This window comes from Topomyia yanbarensis, chromosome 2 (assembly GCF_030247195.1).
Source record: "Topomyia yanbarensis strain Yona2022 chromosome 2, ASM3024719v1, whole genome shotgun sequence".
Classification (NCBI taxonomy): domain Eukaryota; kingdom Metazoa; phylum Arthropoda; class Insecta; order Diptera; family Culicidae; genus Topomyia; species Topomyia yanbarensis.
In genome coordinates this window covers 40,902,212-40,917,223 of record NC_080671.1, presented here as the reverse complement: position 1 = coordinate 40,917,223, position 15,012 = coordinate 40,902,212, and the positions used below count along the sequence as shown (strand labels likewise).

The window sequence follows — 15,012 nt, the reverse complement described above, 5'->3', positions numbered from 1 at the left end:
TGAAACAGTATTAGTAGATCATCGAATCGGCTTACTTTTATATGTTGCATAACAGTGATTTTTAGAAAACAATCTGCGGCCCACGAAACTGGATTTCGAAAGCGCTCGTGTGCTAAATGTTATCGCTCCACTGGAATCTGAATTTGTTTCGAGGTCGTGTATCTAACTGATATTGTCAGAAATTGGAGTAATTTTCGGTTCTTGTCGAAATGGCTTCATCCAAGCGGTAATAATAAGTCGGTCAATAGCAAGTCATTTTTTGGTGTATCGATGGAAATGTGGAAGTATAAAGGGTAAAGACATTAGTTCATGTTAATTTTTCCCGTTGTATCTTTTACTGACCCAAAAGTTCCATCATTGTCACGAATTAATACAAACAAAACCATTCCAGAACTCACTGCCAGCATTTATAATTATCATTTTCTGGTGTCTGTACCTTTTAATATACTTCACGAATCCTACCGTTTCCCATGTTTCTGTTTTACGGATATATAAAAGCATCGACCATAACCCCTCTTCATGTTAAGCAATTTAAGACCGTCGGGATCATGTTCGGATGGAACTTTCCTTCGACACCGAAGTAGATTTTCCATATTCAGGCAGAGCACAGGACTTGGGAACAACCTCGTTTTGGGCTGCTGCCTCTGTCATAAATTATACTAGAGCTATCAAATAGTACAATAAACTCCGGTTGGGTTGCTTGGCTAAATTGGAACCGGAATGCTGGGAAAATCTGACCCACAAACAACCCATTCTCGGGTAGGTATGGAAGTGTGTGTGTGTATGTGTGTTTACGTTAAGGCTCATCCACATTTACTATCTCTGCCCAGCATTGATGAGTAGGGTTGGCTTTTCAATAGTTTCTACCACAGAAGGAAGAAGTGATTAGAAGAAACGATTATAGTGATAATAATAAAATGATTTTAAATCGCTTCCCATCTAATCTTCCTCTCTCTTACTGGTTACTCTGGAAAACGGTGGCGTCCTTGGTTCTATTGAAGTACCTGCGCCTTGGGAACGGTTTCTACTACGACATATCGGGTGGATGAATTTTAAATGTTCACCCATTAGCTAAATCGTAGAGCTGTGCTGGCAATTGCTACTCCACCCGATGATACAGCATGGTTGCCAATCCTGCTTTGTATTGGTACAACCCATTTGGAGATAGGGGAGCGTTTTGTGCTCAGGGACGCTCCATAGCAAGATAATTGATTTGTGGGCTATTCCGTAGCATACCTGAGATGAGGTCAGCTGGTGTTCGTGCTGAAGGTGTTGCGATGTGCTAATCCGACAGATTGCGAAACGGTAAGAATATAAGTCCTATAAGAGTGTATAATATTAGGATGAATGCATTTTCGACCCTGTGCTGTGATTGTTGAATTAATATGACCAGCTCAAGCTTATTCCAAAACTAATTTGAATCATTCCGATTCAAATCTATTTTAAAACATGATATGATTGTTTAAATGACATCTTTTCATACAAAAGTTAGATTTTGTGTTTCGGCGTCGTCTCATCAGTAGCATAGCAGACCGTTTTGGCGGTTAGCTAGACACTTTCTCCAAAAAATCGCACGACTTGTGCGTGAGAACATCTAAGCAAAGATGTTCCGAGAAGCATAGATGCTCTGTTTTGCAGAGGCAGCGAAATCGATAACTTATTTTCGGCTAGGGAACCAATACACAGTTATGAATTGTATCTTCCGAAATATTTGTTCCATTAGTTTGCCAAACATTTGCGGTAAACTTTTGTTAAAAAAAATTGCACATGTCGAACCAGCACTCGATAACATCAAAGTATTTTCAATTTTATCTCTTCTGGTCGACCATGCCCGTTTCAATTTCCGCTAGCATCGGCAGTAACTCCCTCGAATGGCGAACAAAGTTCACTTCGTGTTAGGGAAAACAACCAGCAAAACACCATTCGGGCGGTATTCAACCATTTCAATTTCAATTGAATTTTCGTTTCCGCCCATAAAAGTTAGTTGCCTGTGACAGATCCGGGTCATAAGTACATGGTGGATAATGAATCTTGAAAGATTTTCAACCCCAGTTCATTTTTGAAGTGATGGTACAGGATATTTGGAAAAAAAAACTAAAATCCATCCACTCCCTCGTTAGTGTTTCCGGCCGGTAGCAACGGCTAGCTAGCCAACTAATCTCATTTCAATCAAACGGCAAACATGCGGTTTCCTGCTCCATCACCCTAATTTCATTTCGCTCTATGAGAAAACACAAGTTATTATTGAATTTATCTTCCTTTTACATGGACGACCTTCACAACACCGGAGGGGCTGCCAATGACGAAGGTGAAAAAGTGCTTCGTCACAACTGGTTCATATCTGCTTATGATGCTCGCCTTTCCCTGTTTCCTCCCTTCTCACCGACGACGACGCATACGTTCGCATTCGTTTTTAGAGTCAAGGGAAAACTTACAGCCAGCCAGTCGTCCCCCCTTTCTACCAACCTCCCTCGGGAGGAGCAATCAGTGAAAATCCCCCGTTTGTTTGTATTGAAATTAATTAAATTAAAAATGGCTTCCGTCTTCACCGGGTGACGTTGGGTGTTTTATGGGCTAGAAAATGAGTTTGAAGCTTTTGGGGGAGATCACATAAAGGGTAAATATTTTCGCGTACAAGTATGAAGGGTTTAATGCGGTTCGGAAACCAAATTAAAATTGGAACTTTTAATACTTTCGATACGAACAAAACATTTGATAACTCTGGCAACTTTATTTTTGGCAAAAGACCACCTACAGTGTTTTAATTACAATAGTCTTTTTCAGTTGCTTGTAACAACATCACGGAAAGAACCGGTTCATAAATTCTTAAAATAATCCGATCACAAAAATCGTGATTCAGCTCCTGAAATCATGAATAATTAACCTCGTATTCATTTTTATTACCACAAAACTAGTTCACGCCAAAAATAAGAGGATACAATGGTTGTGTTCTAAATATGTTTACTTCCAGGGATGCCAACGGTACCGGTAAACTACATTTTTTCAGTATATTTACATTTGCACAAGCCGTACAGCCCGCTACAGCGACGCATCACTACAGCTCTTGCCAGAACGGTAGCCACACCGAGTAGATTTTCCCGTAGAGCAGTAGAATACATTTTTGTTTTGCTGCTGTACTCCGACTGCTCAGTCTCACAGTGTGGCGTAGTAAAGTCTGTTCTCTCGCTTTGTACACTTTTCTCTGCATAGTCAAAGGGAGAGGTCCGCACACGAAAGCGTTGATGCCGGTCGTAGCGTAAACGAATCGCATTCACTGTCGTCGTTTGTGATTAAAAATATTGAATAGATTAAAAATATTAAAAAGTGTAAAATAAGGAAAGAGAAGTTGTACCGCTCGCGTCTGGTGGCTGTACTGGGGGCAGTATTTTTTTTGTCATGTTACTGCTTTGCTTACAGACTGCCGTACAGCGCTGGGCGTCCTGCACTAGCGAACGACAGCAGCGTCAAAAGAGAAACCAAGCGCAAAATTCAATTCTTGGCTATTGCGTCTTCTATTCGATTCTCAAAAATTTTTCAAAAATATTTTTAGACTTGTTTCGATCCCTTAAGGTAATTTTAAAAGTTTGGAATGAACAATCCTTTCCTTACAGAAAATATTACGTAATTAATAAATTGTGCATTAAATGATGTAATTTTTTATCAAACTTTGTATGGACATATCTACTCGACGACTAATTACTATTAATGTACTAATATACTATCTTACTCCTTGTGAAGCCGTGAAATGATTTTACCTAAATTGGAACATTGGAATAGTTATTACTAGAATTTGCATGACATTGAACGCAATAACTAATGTTGGGGAGACTTGACCAAGTGGCAATTAGCTGAAGAAAGATACAAAATTCCTGATATTTATTATGCTTTGGTATCTACTGTTAATGTTAATCACACCATAAAAAATCCCACCTCAAACATAAGTCTTTATATTTTAGTATTAGTAAACAAAGTTAGCAATAGTAGGACTGATTTCGTGACGTGTGAACATGCAATGCAAGCAGTACAGTTAATCCTTAAAAAAATGCATTAAAAAATCGCAATTCATCAAATGCAATTCTTTTATATTTTTTACTGCTACCTAAGGATCTTGACATTATGGGAAAAATATTTACAGTATGTTTTATGTCATTATTTTTTGTTATGATTTCTCAAAATTCCCTTGGTCAAGTCTCCCCATGCCTTGGTCACGTCTCCCCGCAGTGGGGAGACTTGACAAAAAAAACGATCAATGAAAAACTTTTGTAACTTTTCAAAAATTAAGTTAAAAATTCTGCAAAAAATCATGAAGACGCACAATAACTTTGCACATTATATCTCAATGACTTTTAAGGGATTGAAGGCATTTTTAGAGATTTATGCAGTTTTAGCTGAAAACCTGGTCAAGTCTCCCAATGTTCCCCTACTTCATTTATTATAGTTCATATTTTAAACTGATTTGCATAGTCAGCTCCAGCCGACTGACAAAGGGGGCTGTTCTGAAAAATATTTCTTATAGACGTTTTAGAAAATAAATCAATTTAGACGTGTAGAATTTTGGAAACTCATTTCTTATCACTGTTCTTATTTCGGGAGTGGCAAATAGTGAATCAGATCACACCGTTCTTGAATGAAATCACTATTTTTATAATTCGTTTATTCGAAACGGCGGTGATTTAACGGAGCCGTGGGTCATTTATATGTTTACCAAATGTAACAAAAAACAAAACTAAATGTTATTGAGTGTCCGTCGGTTTTCCTATACGAGTCATTCTATACCATCTTTCGCGGCGGGGAAGCACTTGTGTGATCGCTTACTGTATCTTGGGGTCCAATTACTTTTCACTTATCACGTAAAGATGGGCAATCCGTTCGCGGACGGTTTAGAAGAACTGAAAATGAGTGAACGAGAGATCTATTTTCAAAGCATAGCAGTACTCAATTCGCTAAGAAACGAATTAGCTGACTATCACCTAAAGCAGGTCGCCTAATTCAAGGCGGTAATTTTCAGGCGAACGCATGATAATGAACTGATCTACCGTTCCACAAACAATGCTGGATGCTCTCTCAGTTTGAAACTGAACGAAGAACGATATCAAATAAGAATAGAAAAAAATCTTCTCACTCGCTGAGATAGTCATTTTATCATAAACAACTGGCCACCCTTCAACGAACCTACGTAACAGTCCAGCTCGCAAACGCTCAACGAGAGTTTTCAACTGAACAGAAACATGGTTTTTGTGATCTAGTTCTTTTTACAGCACTATTCTGGCCATCTCATATCGGTACTGGCGCGTTTGCGCTCACGATCAGATGCTCTGCCTTGCCTTGTGTACTTATAGATGTACAAAGCCCGCAATGATGGTGCTGGATGTTGATATTGAGGTGCTTGATGCTGTATTTGCGGTTGAACAGTTGCCACAAATTTAGCAACCTTTTTTCAGGTGATTGTATTTGTCGTAGATTTGTTGGCAATCGGTTGTGATGTATTCTCTTGACCACCTTCCGCGTAAGGTTTTTCAGCGTGTCCCGATTATTTAAAGAACTTACATATAGGAATCTGCCCATTGGCCTGGCCATTTTTGCAAAACCAATCTCGAAGAGCGCCGGGCTGAAAAAGTTTCCTTTTATCCTAAAATAAAAAAAACACCTGTAAAATTTGAAGCCGATCCAAAAAATTAATGAGTTGTAGTGCATCAAAGGCAACTTAATTGAAGTTTTGCATTTTTTCACCATTTCTTACAAAAGAAATGTATGGGATTCTCTCAAACTTTGAAAACCTTTTCCGAGGCCCAGAGGGCCGAGTCTCATGTACCAATCGACTCAGCTCGACAAATTGGGACAATATCTGTATGTATGTGTGTGTACGCTATGTACGCTAATATCTTGTAATTATCTCAGCAATGGCTGAACCGATTTTAATGAAACTAGTTTCAAATGAAAGGCCTAACGTTGTGAATTACTTCAATAATAAATAAACTATTTCTCAAATATTAATATGTAAGATTACATCAAAGACAAAATAATATGTGAGTTGACTTCATTGTGAAATTTTTTTTCCGAAAGTTCATGTATTTATCCCTTGAATTAGGCGTTGCGTTGCTTGAGGTAGATATTGGACGGTATATTAACCTTCCATCAGTCGCGCTAGTCCACTGATAGCGGTAAGCTTGAAATTAGTTGGTACCGCAACACGGTACTATCTTTGATTTTAGGCCTGAGTTTAGTTCGGCCTAAGACGTTAATACCTGTCATTCCAGAAATGTCTGCATCCTGAAACCTGTAACCGTTCGCGTACGAGAGATTAGAGGAATCTCAAACTCGGTGGTTTATGCGCCACTCTCGCGGTTAACGAGAGACCACCAGTCGTGTTAGCTTGCCCGACTATGCTACTAAAGCATGAAATCGTTCCTCAGGGTATTCGCTCGAACGGTCCACTTTAGCTACGCCAAAATATCAGAACCAACTGTCTTATGTTCACCGTGTTACCTTCGCCATCGACTAAATTCGCAATTTAAATTTCACACTCTTCCACAACCTGAAAACCGTCGAATCGAGAACAAAATTTCGGAAAACCAAAGTGGAGAAAACGAAATGGAAATAAGAGTGAGTTCCTTAAAGGATTCTGTTCAATACGTAACGGAAACTCAAAAAACGTAAATTTAAACTTGTATTTTCATACCACTTTAGCTAATTCAAAACGTTCGGATCGGACAATAGTTTATACGAGGGCGGGCAAAATGTCAACATGGCCATGAAAACTTAACGAACATACCTGCGCAGGTTTTTTGTGGCGGGAACGATGACGACGAATTAGCGATGGTCGCCGCCGAACGGATGTGGATCCACTGCACTGACTCAAAGTCGACGAAGTGTGGTCGACTACGGCGGCTCGTGTGCGTCTGGCCGAATTAAAGGTGCGGAGTGTGGTTCGGCTGGACGGAAGACTTCCGGTTTGGTCGACGAGAGCAGAAACCTCCGCAACAGACAACGTACCCTGGAAGGACCTCACGTACTAAGATTCCGTACCGATCCCCCACGATGTAATGAACTGCTACTTCGGATTGTTGGCTCTCGGACAACTTCGCAAACGTGATAACGAAAACCACCAACTCCGTTTGACTACCGAGACGGCGGGCCTTAGCGCGGCACACGAGCACAAAATACCAGCAAAATCCAGCCCGTACAAAACGCTCGTTGGACGAGCGCTGCTGTCAAACGCGAACGCAAATTAATTAAATGTTCAAAAACTAAAATATCCAAAAATTACCTTTGTACTCAAATCTTTCCGAAACACCAGAACAGAATTCACTTTAGAAGTGTTTTAGTAACACCGAAAATTTAAATCTATATGGACAAATTAAAATTACTTTGTTACAACTCACTCTCCTTTAACTTAAAATTCAAAAATTACCTTGAACTTATTTTAATTCAAACACCATCACTTGAAATCACTTGAGGAAACTTTTAGCGAACTTCTGTTCTCCAGCCGATTCTTTTGCGAAGTGGACGAGTGTGAAATGGTTTCAAACCACGAAACCTCGGTCTATTGTACCGATTTGGCGGTTTAATTCGGAACATGTCCGCGCCCATGCGAAGGCGGTAAAGTTCTTTGGTATGGCGGCTATATACTTCGATACCTTTTGTGTATGTTCACCCGCCACCATGCGGTGACTGGCTGAACTTCATGTTCATACCACACCTAAACAATTATATAAAGCTCAAGTTGTGTGGCGGCTTTTCGAAATGTTTCATGCTGGAATTATTTCAGCACACGTTAAAATGAAACTAACTAGGTTTTGATGACAGATTACCTAAAATTCTAAAATACGTTACAAACCAAACGAAAACAGTGTAAAAGGCCGCCATGTTTCTCTTGCATACATCTCAATAATTTGAATCAACTTTTTGACCTTCATTTGCATTACCATGGCCCATGTTGCATACAAACCATATGAGGGCAAGTAAGCAAGTTTTATCCCGTACGAAAAACAGGTTTAATCGAATTTTAAATGCAATTTTTTAATATTCTTTATCGTCCTATATCTAGAAGGTGCTACACGCTCATTTTAAAACGCCACATCGAAGAGTTATATTGCAGGTTAGCAGAAGTCGAATCATTTTGAAACAAACCGTCGAACGACATTTTATAATTGGATTCAGAGATGAAAATTGTTTTCAATTGTTAGTTTACCTATGAAACTAATTTTAAGGGGTCTTCTATATAAAATGTTTCATAACTTTTAAACCATTAAAGCTAGATATATGATATCTTTAGCAATTTCTTTTGTAGTGACATTTACTACAACTTTGCCGAAGACACAAAGCCGCTATCAAAATTAGTTCAGAAAATAAATTTCGTATATCACTTATAGGTGAATTAATCACTGAAAGATATACTTCCGTCGATGCGCAATCATAAGGGCAACAACATCTCCGAACAAACTATACTTCAAAAGTTAACGGTTTAGACGCTATTAATTTTGAGCACGAAATCGACGTTTTAAAACACTGTGCAGTGTTGCTATTTTTTAAAATGAAAATGGATTCTTGTTAATTTATTTTAGGCCTGCAATATTTTGTATCTTGAATCCATTATATTAATAAAGGGCACCGTTTTTCAATGTCATGGGTGTTTAGTAAGGTTTGATGAAACCATTTTCTGTCAAATTTTAGATTCATTTCTTCATTTTTACTCTTTTAACGATAATAATATTATTTGTTAAAAGTAATTACTTTATTTTTCTATAAACATAGCAACACTGCTAAACATCATTTAGCTATCCCTGCAGTAACATTGCGTACGGTGTAAAAAGTCAGAATCAACCAATCAGGAGCTGGAACATTCTGACGTAAAACCAGGACCAAACGTTGACATATTTGCACAGTTGTTTTTCACAGCATTTCACAAGTAATTAAGGGAGCTTTTATTTTTTGGTCGATTTTCGATTTTTTCGTAGCACTTTAAAATCAAAGTCCGATTATTGCTAAAACAACGATTAACATGTTATGTGAAGAAGAAAAACTGTGCAAAATTCAAAACGATTGGTCCAAGAAATTTTGAGATATGATTTACACCGGATTTCGTCGAGATCGTGAAGATTCACTGTCTGCATCCAGTATCAGATTCAATTTGTAAATTTATAATCGTCAATTCATTATCAGACAAATCGCAGACTATAGGAAGTAACTAATTGTAATTTTTATTAATTAAAATTACTGGACTTTTGGTATTTCAGGCTTGATTGGGTAATCGTGCTGATAATTTGGATTACTTCATTTTCAGCAAAGTAGGTCTTCCATATGCATGGATAGTAGAGAAGGTGGGTAGGTTGGTATAATAAGCCCCACCAGGCTAAAATGTCAGATTTCAATTTATGGACGACTGATACAAATAGTTCAAAAGATTTATGACATTTTCGACGTTTTTTCACTCAAAAGCCATTCCTCGTAAAATTAAAATATCGAAAAAATCCTACATACGTCGCTATTGACATAAGGAATCAGAAAAACTTTAGTTTTTGGCACTAGGTTAAAAATCACGGCCGTGGCCCCCTGTAAAAAAACGCGCATAAGGTAAAAAAGCTGCAGAGCCGCCATCTTGTGATGAAATTGCTCGAAAAAATTATTTTGCTTGATTCAATACTTATGATATAAATCCCATTCAGCAATCTGTCGATTGACCTTTTTATTGAGCAATAAAAAATTCTCGAAATAAAACTATTTTTTCGTGCTCTACACTGGTGTAACCCCTTAAGCTAAATCGAGAATTTCAAAATCGTTTTAAAAACATAAATACATAGACTAATAAATGGCATAAACAGTGAATTTTAAATTAACGTCACTGTACAGTTTTTTAACATTGCCGTGTATTGCTGACCAGAACACAGCAATGCAAATGGCAGCATCATGTTACCAGAAGAAGACAAAAATATGCAAAAATTTGTCATACATTTCGTTATTATTATTATTATTATTATTATTATTATTATTATTATTATTATTATTATTATTATTATTATTATTATTATTATTATTATTATTATTATTATTATTATTATTATTATTATTATTATTATTATTATTATTATTATTATTATTATTATTATTATTATTATTATTATTATTATTATTATTATTATTATTATTATTATTATTATTATTATTATTATTATTATTATTATTATTATTATTATTATTATTATTATTATTATTATTATTATTATTATTATTATTATTATTATTATTATTATTATTATTATTATTATTATTCGGCTTTCTTCTGGATAAATATGGCTCTCTATGCTCGCAATAAAGATGGTAATAAATAAGCCAGTTTATCAGGTAGGAAAGACAAGCACTGACGAACTACACTGATAAAATAAAGTACTAATTAATGCATTTTCAATAAAAGTGGAATACCCATTAACTGGGTAGTAAAGAGTCCATACCCATAAATGAATACAGATCTTGTACGTCAACCTGGGTATGTTTTACCCATTATTTTTCGTAGAATTGTTACAACAAAATGCGTAAAAAATATTCATTTATGAAAATCGCGCCAGAATGAAAAATACTGCCAATAGAATTATTTCTAAATTAAAAAAAAAAAACAAAAATTAACATTCATTTAACATTATTGTCTCCTTAACTACTTAGCAAAATAAAATCGCCAACTGGATATATTTTGATGGCTGGATCTTTTGGTTGCTCTAAAAATACCGAACTGGCGCATATTTGCCACATCCTCTAAAGTAGTCTAAACAGCCGTTGTTTTATGAGCGTTGCCGAAATATTCCGTTACCACGGATTCAGATGCAGGCCGCTAATTTGCCGGTTCCGCTACAAACCTTAGTTTGCAGGTTAACTCGCTTAAAATAATTCTTAATGATTTTTCACTCATTATTAAGATCAAAATGTCAATGGACATTACCTCATCGAGTAGTTGTGAAATGGATAAAGAGCACTCATTGTTAGTAGCAAAAAATACCCATTTTTTGACATCTCGAATAATTTCCGAAAATGGGCAATTTGAATACAATGAGTAAAGTTTTTTTACCGTGTATATTTATCCGCATTACACAGAAAACTTGCCTTTCCTAGCACTAGGTAATCTTAAATCTGCGCATCCTACTTCCTCCAACGAAAGAGAGGGAGTCCAAATTTACCCAAAAATAATGAGATATTCCCATTATTTTGAGTAAAAAAATCATTCCCTCTCCCTTGTTTTCCGGCCGTAAAATAAGGACAGCAAATTAAAATTACCTACTGGTGGGTAATAGATTTTAAATGTGCAACTGCTATGAACTGTGTTTATCCAGTAACGGTGTGTCCGGAATTTCCTTTCAAAGAGAATTTTGACAGTTGGCTTTTAACCCGTAATCATATGTTTGTCGAGAAATAACTATCATAGCACCAATTACAACCACCACCTCTAACTCGACGAGCGCCTATTCAAACTGAATAAAAACATGCATATGTATACCAATTTATTTTCTTTTGTGTATTTAATATTATGTCACTACAAAGTGCTGTACATCATCGGTCAACTTTCAACTATCCAACACGTTAAAGTTCTAAGTTCAGAAACATATCGGCTACAAGTTGACAAAAATTGCACTCAAACGCTATAGAACGAGACATTTGACGAAGAAAAGCTATATTACAGCACGAAAATATCGGAAAGAAAAACAATTCACATGTTGTCTAATTTACACATTTTCTTTAACTTTAATTTGTTGTTTTTTAACATTGACGTGTAACGCAGATCAGAACGCAGCCATATAGGGAAAGATGGGGTAAAACGCATCCCCTAAGGAAATATGATCATAACTTAGCTATAGAACATCAATTGGGAGAATTTAATTAATGATATCGTTAAGCCAACATTTTCCTCTGTAATCAAAATTATCATGCTTTGCAAACTATTCAAAAACATGAAAATAATTAAATTCTTCAAAATCATTAAAAATCACCTTTTGAAAAATAAGCGGGGCAAAACGCACCTGTGCGGGGGCAAAATGCACCACAACAACGGGGCATAATGCACTAAACAACGGGGTAGAATGCACCGCAACAGCGGGGCATAATGCTTGGCGAACAAGCAAGTAGTTTTGTTTTCTGACGAGATTTCACAAAAGTGTGCCATTGGTAGGTTTTCAGAACGATTTTTCTGTTTTCGATTAAAAAGCAGCAAAATCAGAGAAGAGGGCATTTTGCCCCCGATGGAGCAGAGATATTAATTTAGCAAAAAGTGAATTATTTAGTAGATTTTTCATATGTAGTGCGACAGAATAATGAACAACGGTATAAATAGAACTGGAATGCACTATTATAATAGTAAAACAGTATTTATAAGAGCGGAAAATCCTTGTTGCACGAGCCACAATAATTACATGAGAAGAGCACGTTATTGTGTTTTGTTTATTTCTCGAGTTGCTATTGATGTACAGTTATCAAACTTTGATAGTGTATGTTTACCATAACGCACTTCCGACTGGTGTTACCGTTTTCTAGAAATTTCCACCTGTTTTCGATATAAGCAAGGGGTGCATTTTACCCGGGGGGTGCGTTTTACCCCATCTTCCCCTAAATGACAGCATCGTTTGATTAAAGCTTACCAAATATTTTAGTCCGGTTTAAAAGTTAGTCCGGTTTAAAAACTGTTGGTACGGCTTTGTGCTTACGACTATCGGAACCGACAGCATGAAGTAACAAGTTACTTTACGCTTGTCCGGACATGCCGTAGACTCAGGTGATTCGCATTTCTAATGCCAAAAGACCCTGACTACGGTAGCAGACAAAAGGTTAAGTCGCCGGTGAGCTCTAAGCTTGCATATATGATCCTTCCACGCTTTTCTAAACTTTCTCCCTTCAACACCTTGCTCTCCCTTGAGTACTATGGCTCTAAATATTAAAAAATATACTTCACCTTCCAGTCCCTTGCTAATTAAATGCCGAAAAAACTGTTGACAAATTGATTCAATAGGTCGTTAACAAAAATGGTTAACAAAAAAATGGTAAAAATAGCTTTCACCACATTGGCCACCTATGACGGTTCTTGATGTCCCCGGAGAATTCGCCAAGTTCTTTAGCTAATATCACCCTTATTTTCCCGCGAACTCTTAACCGACTTTTACAAACTTAATTTAAATTAAAGATATATTACTTCTACTGTTACTGACTTTTCGTTCCGGAGTTACAGCTTGGTTATTGCGACCACATAGGAATTTCTCATATAAAGCGGTACAATTTTAATACCTCATAGATTAAAAATTTCATATAAACCGGTACAATTCTAATACCTCATAGATTAAAAATATGTTGAAATGGCGAATCAAAGATTATTGGAATGTATTGTCCATTATCGATAATTCAGGAGGTCCCGGGTTCCAGGCATATTCCAGAACTAAAGCCGCTTCGGTGATGACTGAACCAATTGTCACTAACCTATTGTCCAATGGATGGTATAATGAGCAGTTGGGTGTGGGGCACACTCCTTTCCCTCCTTCTTCTCACCATCCAACACTTTCTCACTCTCCCCTCCCTCTCTAAGACCAACATCACACTTGCATTCCCATCATGCACCACGTATACCAAAATAGGTTAGTTGGTTTCCTACGCATCCGCCACCATCGCATCTTTTTATTTAGTAAATAACATAATAACAATTTCGTGTGCATTACATTACACGCAAAATTTGCCACAAAATTTTTTTTTGCCCAGATCAATTTTTTTCTCGGTTTAGTGGTCAAAAATATTTGACACGTATTTTTTTATTTCAACATAGTAGGCGAGACTTTCGAGATTTTTTTTGTTGAATTTCATCATTTGAAAAAAACATACTTTTTTCAATCGCTCGTACTGTCAAAAGTAAAGAAGGTACCAAAAAGTGCTCAAAACATGAAATGTGCGCCATTTTCACAGCTTTCGGATGATACTTACTCAACGTATTGGTTTCATGAAAAATATTGAATAGTTTAAAACAAATCGATTTTTTTCAAACTTGGACATGATTTCTTTTCTTTTGTTATTGTATAAAATAGGAAAATCATTTTTCTTGATGCCATAAAAATTTGGGAGTGGGCAACTAAATACTTACGGAGATATAAATTTTTCAATCACACCTTGCGTGCGAAAAACGTACCGCCACGCACTTCGCTCGTACTCAGACTTGGGTGTATGAAGTTTTACACACCAGCGCGTTGTGTATAACACACTTGCAATTAACTTCAATATTTATAAGAAATAAATAAAAATAAATAATAATAATTATTCAACGGGTTGAATTGATGTGTAGCCAGTCGATGAACCACGGAAAACTGAATAATTTTTTTTCTCTTATTATTTTTAAGAAAAGTGAGTGAATTTTACATAAAAATATCAGATTTTTCGGATTTTATAAGGCTATTCCATATTCCAAAATTCAAACCATTTTATAATTTTTATTGTTCATCGATTAACTAATAGTCCAAATTTAAAAAATCTTTTTGAATTTCCTGTTTCAGTCAATTTTATCAAGAGTTATCATATTCGCCGTAGCGCTCCTCAACGTGCAAATGGTTGGACGTCTACTCTTGGAACGCTCGTTTGGTTCTGTGTGACTTGTTTCCTGCTGTATCCATGAATCTTTTTTTTTGTTTCGATTATCGAGGTTTTATCCCTAAGGCTGTTCGCCTCTAAGTGATAGAAAAAAATCGTACGGGGTTGGGAGAACCCAGGTGAGCTGCGTGCAGGGCAATCTATGACCGTCCCCTTACCAAAACTTTTATTCCATGACCTAGATTTATCATCGCTCTACTGTGTGCTGCGTCTTTATTTTTTTATGGACTATATTAATGATGTTTAAGGTGTTTACTACTTCTCAGATTTAAGTATCGACTACTAGAATCATACAGAGAAGTAGATTTTTAATTTTGCAGTACCTTAGCATTTATTGAACCGATTAACGCACCACAACCTATTCTCGGGAACAACTTCAATACTTCGAATTGTAAAATTCCAGCCATTCCAGTT

The 15,012-nt window shown here is 36.5% G+C and overlaps 1 protein-coding gene across 2 annotated transcripts in view; it reads left to right on the top strand.

Annotated features, from left to right (window-relative positions):
• The window catches only part of LOC131683369 (neuronal acetylcholine receptor subunit alpha-7-like), a 372,960-nt gene that overhangs the window by 298,971 nt on the left and 58,977 nt on the right, over positions 1-15,012 (top strand). The gene's annotated exons all lie outside the window — the stretch shown is intronic.